The following is a 17,241-nucleotide window of genomic DNA, read 5'->3' on the forward strand; positions in this document are numbered from 1 at the left end:
AGACCAGTTTGCCGTTGTCACTTTTGATAAACAGAAAGTGTTGCAGAAACTCAGCAAGTTTGGAAGTATCTGTGAAAAGAGAAACAGTTAAGGTTAAAATACCATGACCGGATTTACAGTATCCTTTTTTATTTGGTCTTTAAAATGTTTTCTTCCAAATAAAGCGACTTGCCGTCAAGCATGACTTACGTGAAGAACATGACACACTTTCACAGGAGAATTTGGTGGTGGGAATGGATTTACACGCTGAACTTCCCGCCTGCACAAGAGACAGATTTTAGAAAGGTTCTAAGAATCATTACAAAACATTCACTACGTGAATACACACCTGACATCATGACATAAACAGCTTGCTTCTGCTGCTCCCTTTGGGTGTGGCACTGAGGCCATTTCCAACTCTTGCTGCCCTCCCACCGCAGCTACTCTTCACTTTAACCGGGCATCGGTCAACTCCACACAATTTCCTCTTACAGCTCATAGCACGGTGCTTTCCGGATCACGTCTTTGTTTATTTAATTTGACGCGTCTTCATTGTTTGGATTTTTTTCCCCCCTCTCCCGCGCACTTTTCAGGTTCGCTCCTGGTGCGGGCCGCGCAGGGGGCGTGTGGCTGCTTCCTTGGAAGCGCTTCTCGCCCTGCCCCCAAGCAGGGCTGGTTTCGGTGACTCAGAACGCTGGAAGTCAGTGAGATATTAGTGTTATATCTTCGCTGGAGGAAAAAGTAGTAGGAGAAGCGGCAGCGAGGGAGCAAAATAAAGAAAACAAGTGGAACCACGACTTCTTTTTTGTGGAAGGAAAAACTGATTGAAAACAGCGATTTGAACCAAGTAAGTGAGAAGCGGAAGGAAAACACTTTTGTTAAAACACGGACAAGCATAACTTTTAGTAAATCGTAGAATTTCAGTGAAAACTCAGTTTCAGTTGTTGGTGGTGGCCGTTGGGGGAAAGTTCCGTTTCGAACTCCGACGAAGTTTAAATGGCCGCTCGAGCCCGATGTCGGTGCCGGGTTTCACTCTTTCTCAACCAGGATTTCCGCGGTTGCGGTTAAAGGCACAGATTTATCACGCTTTTATTTAAGAAAAGTATATACTATATGTATGTGTATGCGCGCGCAATTGCTTTTATTCCTCAGTCGTTGCGCTTGTTTGGATTGTTCGGCGCCTATCTTAGGCCTCATCCTCTTCCTGGATTTGTGGACGGGAGAGGGCCCGGCACCGCCCCGAGAATTGTTGTCCACATATTAGAACCGTATAACTCGATACAGAGTCCAGGTACACTCATTAAACCTTTTACTTAGTTTCCCAAAGTTTCCCATCTTCCCCCTCCCGCCATGAGTTTAAGTACGACTTATTGCTTTTTGCTCTAAATCATTTATAGGTGGGATTTCAGACGCCAACTCAGCCTGCGTATTGCTTTCCCTAAATGCTAATCTCAGTACGTTGTAATTTTTAAATATTTATAGAATGTCTCAGAAACTGGATGAGTGGGCATGTGAACTATGCCAGTAAAGTATGTTGTGAAGCTTTTAAAAGTTAATTCTTTCTAGTTTTGATAGTTTGTTGGTACAGCTCCTTTAACATAATCAAAATAGTTTGTGCGTTGTAAAGCAACACTAGTAATTAAGCGACCTGAAGACAAAAGGTCAAAACCTTTGCCTAAGAGAGGGGTGTAAGTGGGTATCCCTGAGGAAAAATAACCGTGGTAGAATACACGGCCAGCATTGATAGGGTGATCAAAATCAGGAATTCTCAAGCTGCCTGTGGAGGAGTGCATACTTATGGGTTGTTGGGCGGGAGGAGATTGGAAGTAGAGTTTAGGGACGAATGAAGTAGTTTGAGAACAATGGTGAAAATTTCAAAGTTGAAATGTTGCCAGTTTATGAGTCAACAAAGTCCAGGAGGAACAAAGTGATAAATGAATGGTTTGATCTGTGTATGGTCACATACACCAGAATTTTGGATGAGTAAATGTTTTAGATTAGATACTTAGTGTGGAAACACGCCCTTCGGACCACTGACCTGCCGAAGTGCAACCCACCCAGGCCCATTCCCCTACATTTACCCCTTCACCTAACACTATGGGCAATTTATCGTGACTTGGGGGAGGGGCGTTGGAAATGTGATAGGTGGAAGGAGGTTAAGGTGAGGGTGATAGGCCGGAGTGGGGGCGGGGGTGGAGAGGTCAGGAAGAATATTGCATGTCCTTGGTGGACTGGGAGGGGGAGTTGAAGTGTTGAGCCTCTACTCCCGGCACCTTCCCCTGCAACTGCAAAAAATGCAAAACTTGCACCCACCCCTCCCTGGCCCCAAGGGATCCTTCATATCTGCCACAGATTCACCTGCACTTCCACACACATCATTTACTGCATCCGCTGCACCCGATGTGGCCTCCTCTATATTGGGGAGACAGACCGCCTACTTGCGGAACGTTTCAGAGAACACCTCTGGGACACCCGGACCAACCAACCAACCTAACCACCCCGTGACTCAACACTTCAACTCCCCCTCCCACTCCACCCAGGACATGCAGGTCCTTGGACTCGTCCATCGCCAGGCCATAGCAACACCACGGCTGGAGGAAGAGCACCTCATCTTCCGCCTAGGAACCCTCCAACCACAAGGGATATACTCAGATTTCTCCAGTTTCCTCATTTCCCCTCCCCGAAGAAGGGCTTATGCCCGAAATGTCGATTCTCCTGTTCCTTGGATGCTGCCTGACCTGCGCTTTTCCAGCTCTGATCTCCAGCATCTGCAGTCCTCACTTTCTCCTAGAAGATACTTTATATGTGCCTGTTTTTTGCTAAGGCAAAGTTTTCCTAAATAATACAAACAGAAATGTGCCTTTGTATATTACCCAAGTGATTAACTCTCTTTCATAGCAGCTGTTGTCTGATCTTGTACTCCTTCCTACAGGGCTTACTTAGTGTATTCAGGTGTGACTGCTTCCAGATTTTGGTTGTGGGTGAATTTATGTGTATCCGACATTGAAGCTAGGATTTTCTGGCTCATCTAAACATACTGTTACTTATTTGTCTTTACAAATGGGATGCTGCAATTATTACTTATAATGTAACAAGTTTTGCTGAAAAAGTTGTAATTTGATAGTTTATGTGTACAGTATGTAAATGTCATTGTCGTGTTATCCAGTTTTACATATTAGAGTCTTTGTAGCTGTGATATTACCAGTTACTGTTGTCCTTATGACCTTCAGGAGAATCCCTTCCTTTACCCTTTGTCATCAAAATGACTCCTGTAACATACTAACTCCATCAGATACAAAAGATTAGGAAGCCATTTCTTGTTGAATGATAAGTAGAATTCTGATTAATGTGCAGCTAAAGTCTTGTCCAATGCAAAGACTTTTCCAATTAAAACCAAGAAGTAGTACACTTCACATTTTGTGTTTTATCAGTTTGATCAATGCAATGAATAATTGAGCCATAGAAACTGAAGACCCTCCTTCAATTGCAGTGCTAATGTCAAGGGATTGTCATTGATATTTGTGTGTTACTTTGTGTTATAGTTGGTTTCAGATTTCCAGGGGAAAGTCAGTATGCGGATGACTGGAGAGATAATACTCTGGTGTTACCCCTATGTTGAGGTATTGGTTGAGATGTGTACTATGGAAGTCTGTACTGCAATTGTAAATTAAATACATGCCTTTGCCTAATGAGATTCACTGCATTTTCTACTTTCTTGAATGTTGTCAGCTGTAAGCTTTCTAAAGCCTAAACTTAGTGTTTTGCTTATTGTTTAGATGATGCTTATTGTTAGAGGCATTGTAGCCTCTTTGTTTCCTCACTTACTGCTGGGGTCTTCAAAGATTCCATTCTTGGCCCTGTTCTGTTTCTTGCCTGTATGCTGTTTGTCAGTAAAATTATCTAACGATACAGCATTAGTTCCATGTTTGTGTTGAAGCCACCCGTCTCTACTTCAACAGTGCCTCACTTGATCTGTGTACAGTTGCTAAATTACTGGAGTGCCTAGCTGATGTCCAATATTGAATGAACAGAAATTTAACTTTAGAGCTGCGATTCAAATATGCACAAGAGCTGAATTCCAAAGTTGAAGTGATAGTGACTACCATTGACTGATGTTAAGTGCTCTTGGAAAAACTTGATTTGGTGCTGGTGCGGGAAGTCAATACCTGGCACAAAGGAAGACAGTTGTTGGTCACTTAACTGCATGGTATCTTCGCATGAGTTCCATAGTGTGATATCCTAGATCCAACCACATTTAGATGCTTTGTCATAAAATGTTCACTGGTTGCGCATTGATCATTCACTACTCATTTGATAGTGAAGTAGCCCAGACCCAAATGCATTAAGACCTTGACGAATCAGATTTGGATTGACAATTGCCAAGTGACATCTATGCCATGCGATGATCATTTCCAAGTGAGAATCTAACCGTAGCCCTTTGACATGGCCATGACTGAATCCTCCACTACTAACATCCTATATGCTACCTTAAGAAACTGAACTGCAGTTGCAAAATCAAGTCCGAGGTTAGGAATCTTGCAGTAACTCGACTGATGACTCCCCAGAATTTGACCACTATCCACAAAGCACACATCTGTAGTTTGATGAAATACTCCCTACTTGCCCACGTGTGTAGTTCCAACAATATAGAATCCCAACAGTGCAGAATGGAGCCATTCAGCGCAATCACCATTCCAAAGAGCATCCCACCCTAATCCAACTACCTGGACACTACAGAACAATTTAGCATTGTTGTTCCGTTTCCCTATCTCCGTATCAGTCAAAGCAAGCACTCCGAGTCACAGTATGGCTTTACCCCCTTCATCTTTATTCCGGGCCCTGGAGGGAGAGAGAATGATCACCCATGTGTATAGAGACATGAGTTCTCTGTCTTCTCTCGAACAGCAGATTCTTAAGATACAAGGGGCAGTATCCAAACAAGACAACATCGATACTGATTGCGTGACTGTTACAATCAGCAAACATCAACGTAGAATCCCTGAAGAAGGGCTTATGCCCAAAACGTCGATTCTCCTGCTCCTTGGATGCTGCCTGACCTGTGCTTTTTCAGCGAGCATCAACAGTAAAGATTAAGCCATCTGGCATTATACATTCTGAACCTTGTTAACTGGCATTACATAATGGATGCTTTTCATTTTGTTAACCCACTTACCTTGCCTCCAGCACCTCAGTGTTTACTGCCCAGCAAGTCCACACCTACACTCTGAAGAGTATCCCATCCACACCCACTCCCCTACCTTATTACTCCAAAATTTCCCATGACTAATGCACATAATGTATACATCCCTGAATACTGTGGACAATTTAGCATGGTCAATTCACTTAACTTGCACATCTTTTGACTGTGGGAGGAAACCAGAGCACCTGAGGAAATCCATGCAGACAGAGGCAGAATGTCTGTGTGGTGTTTGCACAGTCTCCAGAGGCTGAAATTAAACCCGGGTTCCTGGTGCTGTGAGGCTGCAGTGCTAACCACTGAGCCACCGTGCTGACCGAATGAAGATTTGAGATGAGCTGAAAAGGCTAAGTTGGTTGACATAATAGAGCTGAAAATAAGCTGTTTCCACCAATGGAATTACCAAAGTTGAAAGCTTAGTTCAGGATTAACTGTGATACCAAGGTTGAAAATATACTGCCTTAAGCAGTATTGCAAGGAAAAGGGATGGAGCGAGACTCATGGAGCAGAAAGCAATAATTTCATTCTTCCAAATATTTCTTTCTACTCACTGATCAATAATTGGCATCATTGGTTGAGCCAAAATTTATTGCTCATCACGGTTTGTCGTTCAGAAGGCGATGCTTTCTTGAATTGCTGGAGTCAATTTTTTGTAGGTGGACCCGTAATACCATTTCTTGACACAAGTTACAAGAACAGCATGTCCTAACAACACTGAAGGAACAGTAAAACATTTCTAAGTTGGGATGGCAAGTGGCTTGGAGATGAATCTCCAAGTGAGGGCGTGTCCTTTAAAATGGTAGTGGTCGTGGATTCAAAAGTGCGTCTAAGCAGCCTTGGTAAATTTATACAAAACACATTGTAGATGTACACATCACAACTACTCAGTATGGAGCGATTGAATTTTTAGGATGAAGCCTATCAAGCAGGCTACTTGTCCTGGTCAACGTCAAGCTTCTTCAGTGTTCGGTCAGCACAGTGACTGTGATTAGCACTACTGTCTCATGGCACCAGGGACCCCCAGGTTTGATTGCAGCCTTTGGTGACTACTGTATAGAGAGCTTGCATGTTCTCACCATGTCTGCTTACGGTTCCTCTGGATGCTCCATTTTCTCCCAAAGTCTAAAGATGTGCAGGTAGACAGATTAGCCATGCTGAAAAAGTGTATAAGGTATGAGCACGTAAGGAAAGAATTAGGTTTTGGGTTGTGTAACAAAGACTCAGCTGGCGAGAATTAGAATCCCTACAGTGTAGAAACAGGCCTCCCCGCCCCCCAAGTTCACACCGACCCTCCGAAGAGTATCCCACCCAGACCCATTCCCCTACCCTATATTTACCCCTGACTAATAAACTTAACACCATATGGGCAATTTAGCCTCGCCAATTCACCGGAGTTGCACATCATTAGACTCTTGGGACACAGATACAGGGAGAATGTGCAAACTCCACACAGACAGTCACCTGAGGCAGGAATTGAACACAGGTCTCTGGCGCTGTGAGGCAGCAGTGCTAACCTCTGAGCCACTGTGCTGCCCAAGCTAGCATAGTTTTGACCAGATAAGAACTTGCAGTAAACAATGAGGTGCTGGAGGCAAGGCTAGTGGGTTAACTATGTGAAAAGCATCCATTGTGTTTTGTGAACAGAACATAAAGTAGAAATGAGTAGATTTTTTTTTTCTGAATGGCAGGCAGTGACTTGTGGGGTATTGCATGAATTATTGACATGTCAAAGATTTAGATGGAACTAAATGTGATATCAAAGTTTACAGATGACAAAGCTCGACAAAAGGGTGTGCTGTGAGGAGGATGCCAAGTGCTGTGTGATTGGCCAGGTTTATAAGTGGGCAAATTGTCATACAGCACGCAAAATTCATGCCAACCAGGTTTCCCAAACTACTTGCCTATGTTTGGCCCCTATCCTTCTAAAACTTTCCTATTCATTTACCTGTCCAAATGTCTTTTAAATGTTGTAACTGTACCTGCCAATACCACTTCCTCTCGCATGTACTTATCACCTTCTGCATGAAGAAGTTGTCTCTTTGGTCCCTAATAAATTTTTCCCCTCTCACCTTTAAACCTATGGCTTTTAGGTTTGGACTCCACTACCCTAGGGAAAAGACCTTTTGCTATTCACCTTATCTTTGCCTGTCATTTTATAAACTTGTATAAGGTCACCCCTCAACCTCCTATGCTCCAGGAGAAAAAGGTCCGAGCCTATACAGTCTCTGTTTATAACTCAAGCTATCCAGTCTCAGAAACCTCGTCCTTGTAAATCTTTACTGCACTCTTTCCAATGTAATTACATCCTTCTTATAGCAGGGCAACAAGAACTGCACTCGGTACTTTAAAACGTTGCCTCATCATTGTCTGTATAACTGCAATGTGATGCATCAACTTCTACAGTCAGTGCTGTGACCAATAATGGCAAGTGTGCCAAATGCTGCTTTTGCCACCCTGCCTACCTGTGACACCACTTTTGAACTATGAACCTGAACACATAGGTGTCTCTGTTTGAAAACGCTTCTCATGGCCCTACCATTGACTGTGTAAGCCTTGTTCTGTTTTGTTACCGAAATGAAAAATTTCATTTATCTAAGTTATGATTTGGAGATGCCGGAGTTGGACTGGGGTGTACAAAGTTAATTACACAACACCAGGTTATAGTCCAATAGGTTTAATTGGAAGCACTTGCTTTTGGAGCGCCGCTCCTTCATCAGGTGGTTGTCGAGGACACAATTGTAAGACACAGAATTTATAGCAAAAGTTTACAGTGTGATGTAACTGGAATAAAACATTGAAAATACCTTGATTGTTTGTTAAGTCTCTCAGCTGTAAGAATGACCATGATAGTTTCACTTCTTTCATTTGTAAATCACAAATCTTTTTTTAAATGTTGCATTCTCAGGTTAACTGTAACAATTGGTGTTAGCTAGACAATATGTTGAGGATGTTAGCCCCCTGTGTTCTCTGTCTGTGACATAATGTTCAGACTGATTCTAATCTAAAAAGCGAGATAACAGTCTTGCATGAATTCATGCAGCTTTTGAGCAAAGTACAATGTAACTCTGCAAGTACAAATTCACCCCACAAACGTATATGTATGTGTGTGCATGTGGGCCTTTTGTGTGTCTGTCTGGGTTGGGGGGTTGAGTGTCTTGAGAGAGAGTGTGTGTATATGAAAGTGTAGAGTGTCTTAAGTTTGAAGGGGTGCATGTGTGGGAGTGTCTGTGTGTGTTTATTGCAATGCTGGTCATATGCAGTGTGACATGAACCCAAGGTCCTGGTTGAGGCCCTCCCTATGGGTATGGAACTTAGCTATCGGCCTCTGCGCGGCCACTTTTCGCTGCTGCCTATCCTGAAATCCGCCTTGGAGGATGGTCACCCGAAAGTCCGAGGTCGAATGTCCTGGACCGCTGAAGTGTTCCCCAACTGGGAGGAAACACTCCTGTCTGTTGATTGTTGTGCAGCGCCCATTCGTCCGTTGCCGTAGCCTTTGTTCGGTTTCCTCAATGTACCATGCCTTAGGGCATTCTTGCCTGCAACGTATAAGATGGACAACGTTGGCTGAGTCACTGAGTACCTGCCACGTACATGATGGGAGGTGTCCCCACATGTAATGGTGGTATCTATGTCCGTACGCTGGCACGTCTTGCAACGCCTACCGTGACAGGGTTGTATGGAGTTGTCCTGAAAGCCGGGCAGCTTGCTACGAGCAATGATCTGTTAGAAGTTTAGCGGTCGTTTAAAGGCAAGCAGTGGAGGTGTGGGGAAGGTCTTGGCGAGGTGCTCATCCTCATTGATAATGTGTTGCAGGTCACGAAGAACATTGCGTAGTTTTTCAGCTCCTGGGAAGTACTACACAATGAAATGTACCCTGTCAGTTGCAGCACGTGTCTGTCTCCTGAGGAGGTCATTACGGTTCCTTGTTGTGGCACGTCAGAACTGGCGGTCGATGAGTTGATCAATGTGCCTCATTCTTACGAGGGCATCCCTGAGTCCGTCCAGGAGATGGGGGAGACACTAAATGAGTATTTTACATCAGTATTTACTGTGGAAAAGGACATGGAAGATCTAGACTATAGAGAAATAGATGGTGACATCTTGGAAAAACGTCCATATTTCAGAGGAGGAAGTGCTGGATGTCTTGAAACGCATAAGTGGATAAATCCCCAGGACCAGATCAGGTGTACCCTGGAACTCTGTGGAAGTGATTGCTGGGCCTTTTACTGAGATATTTGTATCATCAATAGTCACAGGTGAGGTGCCAGAAAACTGGAGGTTGGCTAATGTGGGATGCCACTGTTTAAAAGAAGTGGTAAGGACAAGCCAGAGAACTATAGACCAGTGAGCCTGAAGTCGGTGGCAGGCAAGTTGTTGGAAGGAATCCTCAGGGACAGGATGTACATGTATTTGGAAAGACAAGGACTGGTTGGGGATAGTCAACATGGCTTTGTGTGTGGGAAATCATGTCTCACAAACTTGATTGAGTTTTTTGGAGAATTAACAAAGAGGATTGATGAGGGCAGAGTGGTAGATGTGATCTATATGGACTTCAGTAAGGCGTTCGATAAGGTTGTCCATGGGAGACTGATTAGCAAGATTAGACCTCACGGAGTACAGGGAGAACTAGCCATTTGGATACAGAACTGGCTGAAAGGTAGAAAACACAGGGTGGTGGTGGAGGGTTGTTTTTCAGACTGGAGGCCTGTGATCAGTGGAGTGCCAAAGGATCGATGCTGGGTCCACTACTTTTCATCATTTATATAAGTGATTTGAATGTGAGCATCAGAGGTATATTTATTTAGTAAGCTTGCAGACATTCAAATTGGAGATGTAGTGGACTGCCAAGAAAATTGTCTCTCATTGGCCAATCTGATCAAGATCCCATTGTAATGAGCTGAGAAGTGGCAGATGGAGTTTAATTTAGATAAATGTGAGGTGCTGCATTTTGGGAAGGCAAATCTTAGCAGAACTTATCTACGTAATAGGGAGTGTTGCTGAACAAATAAACCTTGGAGTGCGGCTTAATAGCTCCTTGAAAGTACAAGTCGCAGGTAGATAGGATGGGAAAGAAGGCATTTGATATGTTTTCTTTAATTGGTCAGAGTATTGAGTACAGGAGTAGGAAGGTCATGTTGCGGCTGTACAGAGCATTGGTTCAGCTACTGTTGGAATATTACGAGCAGTTCTGGTCTCTTTCCTATTGGAAAGATGTACATTTTTTCTGAACCCTTTCAAGTTTCACAAGGATATTGCCAGGGTTGGAGGATTTGAGCTATAGGGAGAGGTTGAATAGGTTAGGGTTGTTTTCCCTGGAGTGTTGGAGGCTGAGGGGTAACCTTAGAGGTTTATAAAATCATGAGTGGCATGGATAGGATAAATAGACAATCTTTTCTCTGAGGTGGGGGAATCCAAAACTAGAGGGCATAGGTTTAGGGTGAGAGGAGAAAGATATAAAAGAGACCAAGGGGCAACATTTTCATGCAGTGTAGTATGTGTATGGAATGAGCTGCCAGAGGAAGTGGTGGAGGTTAGTACAATTGTAACGTTTTAAAAGGCATCTGGATAGGTATATGAATGGGAAGGGTTTAGAGGGATATGGACCAGGTGCTGGCAGGTGGGACTAGATTGTGTTGGGGTATCTGGTCAGCATGGACAAGTTGGATGGAAGGGTCTGTTTCCATGCTGTACATCTGAGTCTACGACTCTGACTGTGAGCAGGAGAGGCCAAAACGTTGTTGATTTCGGGAAGGAACTGGACCAAGCACTTTAGGTTAAAGGAATCAAAGGATGGGGGGAAATGTGGGAATACGCCATTGAGTTAGATAATCTGCCATGATCATAATTTGCCCCCTTGTCTCATTCAGCAGCATGGGATGTATTTCATCTAGCCCTAAAGATGCATCTACTTTTAATCCTGTTAGACTACTCAAAACCATCTCTGTCTGTGCTAATGTCTTTAAGTCTATCACAGTCTATCTGCCTGATGTCCATATTAACATCATCCCTCTCATTAGTGAACACCAACACAAACTATCAAACCCAAGCTACTAGCATTTAACATTCTCAGTATTTATAATCCAATCAATCTGTTCAGTGAAGTTCATAGATACCTCTGGAGCAGTTGGGTCTTGAGCCTGGGCTGCCACCACTCAACCACAAGAGCCCAAACTTCCAAAGGTCCATGGTCCTCTGAAATGTCTTCTGTTTTTGTTGACTTCTTGCATGCCCCAAATCTTTAATTGCTCCAAGATTGATGATGCATTCAATTGTCTTATCTGCAAGTTCTCAAGTACTCCCTTTACACCACCTGTTTGACCAAGTTTTTGGTCATTTGACCTCTACTGTGTGGCTTGGTGTTGTGCTTTGTTTCAAGATGCTTATGATTTGAATTTGCAATCCTGTACTACTATTTGCTATCTGCTATTGTTCCATGGGAATGTTTAATAAATTTTTAATTTTTTTTGTAAAAATGAATAAACTGAACACTGGCAGCTAACCTGCAAGTTTTCTTGCCAGTCATAATCTTATCTACTGTATTTCATTGTCAGTTTAGCACTTTGTAAAATGCAAATGGATGTGTGGTTATTAGATTTGTTTAAAATTTAATATGCACAAAAACAGCAAAGTTATGCACTGGAAGCTATGAGCTTTGTGTGGGACTAGTGAAAATATTTGTGATTTTTTTTTGAATTTTGCGAAGGTGTTTCAGTGTAATCTGTACTCTGCCTTTTATGAAAAGTCAGGAACTTTGTTTGATCTACTCAAGTTGCATATTGCAATGACAGACTAAGTACAGTGTTTGGCATTGCACCATTGCCAAATTTCATATACAATTGCTCAAATGTTTGATGGACAGCATGTCTTTTTGGGCACCTGACAGTATCCTGTTAATGGAAAATACTGATGCTACGAGTACATGGTAATATTGTAAAACAACATGCTTAACCAACTTAAATTTTTGTGGTACTTGAACTTTCTAGGGTCATTGTACCAGGCAATTTCCGGTTCAAATAGCAGTTTTTATGCATCATGCAAACTTCTAAATGGACCAATGAACTATGGTCTGATTGGGATAGCTATTGTCCAGTAGAAGTGCTATGATGCACTTTATTTATGTGCTAAGCTTGCAAGGTGAGGAAATTGATAAGGCTATGTTTACAAAGCTGCTGTTGAGGCCAATCTTAGTGTGTGGAGCCACATGCACATTGGCCAATAAAGGCAGGTTGGTGGTAGTCAAAAGGTATAGAAACAATTGGTGAATTTCTTCACTTGTATTTGGAGATGAGGGAGCAAGTTAGACAAATCCATTTCAAAAGTGCTTTTGACCGTTGGAATGGAGCACATTCAGGTGTATAAGAAATCTTGCACACATAACTGGTCTGAATGTTACAAGCATCTCCTCTACATATCAGAAATGTATGCTGGAGAGGAGGTTTCATGGTGTTCTAATTGGGTAGGGTTCATTCCATCAAAAACACCATTTCTCACAGTGAGCGACAACCTAAAGGATCACATAGCTGCACCATCTATTTGTGTGTGTGGTGATAACATCAAAACTGCAACTTGCTAAGTTCTTTAAGTTTTAATGAATGCAGATTCAGACGATGGTAGTTTTGATATCAGATGGTTTCCTTCGGTTGCAATTCACATGTAGGTTATGTATCGTCTTGGTGTAATTTTTTAAATTATGTATTTAAATTCCACACTTATGTGAGGATTAAGAATGGTCAAAGAAAGAGTAGGGCCGATCAGGGATAGCATAGGGAACTTACGTGTGGAGTCTGAGGAGGTAGGGGAAGCCCTAAATGAGTTTTTTGCTTCTCTCTTTACGAAAGAAATGAACTTTGTAGTGAATGAAACCTTTGAAGAGCAGGTGTGCATGCTGGAATGGATAGAGATAGAGGAAACTGTGCTGAAAATTTGTCAAACATTAAGATTGACAAGTCGCCAGGTCCGGACCAGATTTGTCCCCTGCTGCTTTGGGAAATGAGAAATGTGATTGCTTCGCCACTTGTGAAGATCTTTGCATCCTCGCTCTCCACTGGAGTCATATCTGAGGACTGGAGAGAGGCAAATGTAATTCCTCTCTTCACGAAAGGAAATAGGGAAATACCCAGCAATTACAGACCAGTAAGTCTCTCATCTGTCATCTGCAAGGTGTTAGGATTCTGAGGGATAGGATTTATGACCATCTAGAAGAGCATGGCTTGATTAAATGCAGTCAACACGGTTTTGTGAGGGGCAGCTCATGCCTCACAAACATTATCGAGTTCTTTGAGGATGTGACTAGAAAAGTTGATGAGGGTTGAACTGTGGATGAGGTGTATATGGACTTCAGCAAGGCATTTGATAAGGTTCCCCATGGTAGGCTCATTCAGAAGGTCAGGAGGAATGGGATAAAGGGGAACTTAGCTGTCTGGATACAGAATTGGCTGGCCAACAGAAGACAGCGAGTGGTAGTAGAAGGAAAATATTCTGCCTGGAAGTCAGTGGTGAGTGATGTTCCACAGGGCTGTGTCCTTGGGCCTCTACTATTTGTAATTTTTGTTAAAGACTTGGATGAGGAGATTGAAGGATGGGTCAGCAATTTTGCAGATGACACAAAGGTCGTTGACAATATAGAGGGCTGTTGTAGGCTGCAGCGAGACATTGACAGGATGCAGAGATGGGCTGAGAGGTGGCAGATGGAGTTCAACCTGGGTAAATGCGAGGTGATGCATTTTGGAAGGTCGAATTTGAAAGCTGAGTACAAAATTAAGGATAGGATTCTTGGCAATGTGGAGGAACAGAGGGATCTTGGTGTGCAGGTACATCCCTTAAAATAGCCACCCAAGTGAACAGGGTTGTTAAGAAAGCATATGGTGTTTTGGCTTTGAGTAACAGGGGGATTGAGTTTGAGTCGTGAGATCTTGTTGCAGCTCTATAAAACTTTTTGGTTAGACCGCACTTGGAATACTGCATCCAGTTCTGGTCGCTCTATTGTAGGAAAGATGTGGATGCTTTGGAGAGGGTTCAGAGGTGGTTTACCAGGATGCTGCCTGGACTGGAGGGCTTATCTTATGAAGAGTGGTTGACTGAGCTCGGACTTTTCTCATTGGAGACAAGGAGGAGGAGAGGGGACCTAATTGAGGTATACAAGATAATGAGAGGCATAGATAGTCTCTGGCTATCGACTCTATTTCCTAGGGCAGAAATGACTAACATGAGGAGTCATAGTTTTAAGCTGGTTGGAGGAAAATATAGAGGGGATGTCAGAGGCAGGTTCTTTACACAGAGTTGAGAGCATGGAATGCGTTACCAGCAGCAGTTGTGGAAGCAAGGTCATTGGGGACATTTAAGAGACTGCTGGACATGCATATGGTCACAGAAATTTGAGGGTGCATACATGAGGATCAATGGTCGGCACAACATCGTGGGCTGAAAGGCCTGTTCTATGTACAACAAACTTTGTTTTAATCAGCACCTTATGAACCAGCACTCTGGTAAACTGGCAAAAATTATATCCCTCGAATACTGAATTTTTTTTCTTATTCTGTCCAGTTATTATAGTTTAATTTACCTCAATGTAAACATACATCTTGTTCAATTGAATGGCTGCATGAGATATCAACAGTTGATTCAATTTTTGAGTTCATTTCCCCTCAAATACTGCAGTTTGCCAGGATGTCCAAGTAGTGAGTTGAAGGTGCGAATGAGAAGGCTCTGTGCCACTAAGTTTTTTTTTATTGAAGGAAAAGTTGCATTACCATTAGTGACGTATGCTATAAATAACGTATAACTGTATATGTACCCCCCTGTATTACATTTCGGTTTCATAGTTTTTTTTACATTGTGTATGTGGATCTCTTGATTATCTGGAATATTTAATCAGTTGGCGCACGCCTGATCCCATAGGTGTCGGATAATAAACTTTCTGTATATAGATCACCAAGAACTGTCGGAAATACTTTATGCAACATTTCATACTGTGCAGAACTATTCCTTGATAAAATAGGGAATACAGAAGATCCTGGTTGTGTGCCATAGACTTGCCCTTTCCTTCATGATTCACTCATGAATTGAAAAGCAATTCATTACTTTTCTTTTATAGGAGATGTGATTCTGCAAGTGGGGAGCTGAACATACATGATTCATGATACTAACTTAAAATAATTAAATCTTTATGGATTATAGAATCCCTACATTTTATAATACAGTTCACTTAATTATTTCTAACCACTTTTTTTGGACAATTTCTGAGACTCCGGGCAGGTGGGACTTGAATGCAGACTTTCTTGTCGAGAGGCAGGAGTGTTAAAATTGCATTAGAGGACCAGTTGAGGGTCATTTTTTTTTCCACTGGAGATGCATTCATGTGCAGGGACTTTTTCTCTGCAAAGAAAACAAATGTGTTCAAATCTTGTATCTTGTTGAATTACATAGGAGAATTGGGCAGCCATTGGTTCTCTGGTTGAGGTGTTGCCATAGAGAAAGCAATCAACGGCGTGTCAATCACTCGGCGTCCTTTTTTCTCTTGTATGACTCATGGTTATTTAGGATTCTTGTGTTTGTCATAATGATCTTGCACTTTGTCTTTCCAGCAATAAATCATTAATATAGGTGAATTTGCACTTTTTGCAAATGTGCACTGATGGAATTTTATGAATCATTTAAACTTGTCACAAAGTTAATGTGGTAGTTCAGAATTATTTGTCAGTCATTCCTTAACCAACTTTACATGTTTCTGCTGTCTCAAAACATGTTATTCATTCTATTAGGATTGCTAATTAGTCCAAATCTGATTCTTCCCTTTTTTTAATACCAGGAGGTCTAAACTCTTATGCTTCTGCAGTTTCAATTTTTTTTAAATGTACCTCCCTACTGCCTCATCTCTGAGAAACGGCTTGTAGTTGTCTTTATCATTAAAACGGTAACTTTGTGTTTTCCTCTTTTTCTCTCTAACATCCACCTTTCCCAACATGTGGCTCCCCATCCTGGTGCAAAGCTGGTTGACGTTCAAAGTTTGTGAGAAGATTTGTAGCTCGGTTGCTCGTTGTTGTGGTTCTGTTCACCGAGCTGGGAATTTGTGTTGCAGACGTTTCGTCCCCTGTCTAGGTGACCTCCTCAGTGCTTGGGAGCCTCCTGTGAAGCGCTTCTGTGATGTTTCCTCTGGCATTTATAGTGGTTTGAATCTGCTGCTGGTTGATGTATTTGGCACCCTGATTTCAAGGATACTGTACTCCTTTTGAACAGTTAAAATCCTTTGCCAAATACAGAGGAACCCCGATTATTCGAACGAGATGGGTGGACACTTTCGTTCGCATGATTGATTTCCTCTGGGGCTCGGAGGTTTTTGTGAAGTCTAGTCCCCATTCAGGAGACTAGGCAGTAGCACACCGCATGTGAGCATCTCCCTACCCACCCCCTCCCCCGTCCCCAGGTTGGTCAGACTGTACACTAACAGTAAGACTGCTGCAGTCTTTGTGGGGTAAGTCACCAAATAGCACGCGCGCACAACTTTTTACTGCAACTTTTTGACAGGTTCCACCGTTGCCCTGTACAAGACAATGTTGGAGAGATTGTGGGGAAGTGGGTTTAGGGTTCACCTGTGTGGGGAGAGAGGGGGAGGGTGGGAGGTCAGTCATTTGGAGACTGCGCATGGGCGCCTGTCGATGTCCAGGACTGTTCTCAGTAGCACTTCGGTACGCCGAATTAGTTTTTAATCATAGTACTCGTAAACAAAAGACACGATCAGAGATGAAACAGCTCTTTGACGTAATGTTTCTATCGGGACCTTGAGTTCTCCTTCGGATAATCTGATATTCGGATAATTGATATTCAGATAATCAAAATTCCTCTGTACTACCTATTTTCAATTTGATTTTATCTCAGGTGCATTGAACTTTCACTGTGGCCTAAATCTGTGCTTGCAAGTACCGGTTTTAAACTCTTGAAATATTTACACTGTGCAGTTGGTTGTGCGATAAAGCATTTTTCTTCAACACTAATTATAACGTGATTGAATAATTTAGACCGTTATTGTAGAACATGAACTTTCCTTAACTGTATTGGCTGTAATGTGA

At 42.6% G+C, this 17,241-nt stretch overlaps 1 protein-coding gene across 2 annotated transcripts in view; it reads left to right on the top strand.

The window, feature by feature from the left end:
* The first annotated feature begins 548 nt into the window (after positions 1–548).
* Positions 549–17,241, top strand: part of ctnna1 (catenin (cadherin-associated protein), alpha 1) — a 160,504-nt gene continuing 143,811 nt past the window's right edge. Inside the window, exon 1 of one of the 2 annotated variants that reach the window (XM_043703889.1) lies at positions 549–826. The gene's annotated coding sequence lies outside the window, so the exon portion shown is untranslated. Of the gene's footprint in view, positions 827–1,101; positions 1,271–17,241 lie in introns of those variants that run through there. The other variant, XM_043703890.1, reaches the window with a different exon arrangement.

This window comes from Chiloscyllium plagiosum, chromosome 14, assembly GCF_004010195.1.
Source record: "Chiloscyllium plagiosum isolate BGI_BamShark_2017 chromosome 14, ASM401019v2, whole genome shotgun sequence".
Lineage (NCBI taxonomy): Eukaryota > Metazoa > Chordata > Chondrichthyes > Orectolobiformes > Hemiscylliidae > Chiloscyllium > Chiloscyllium plagiosum.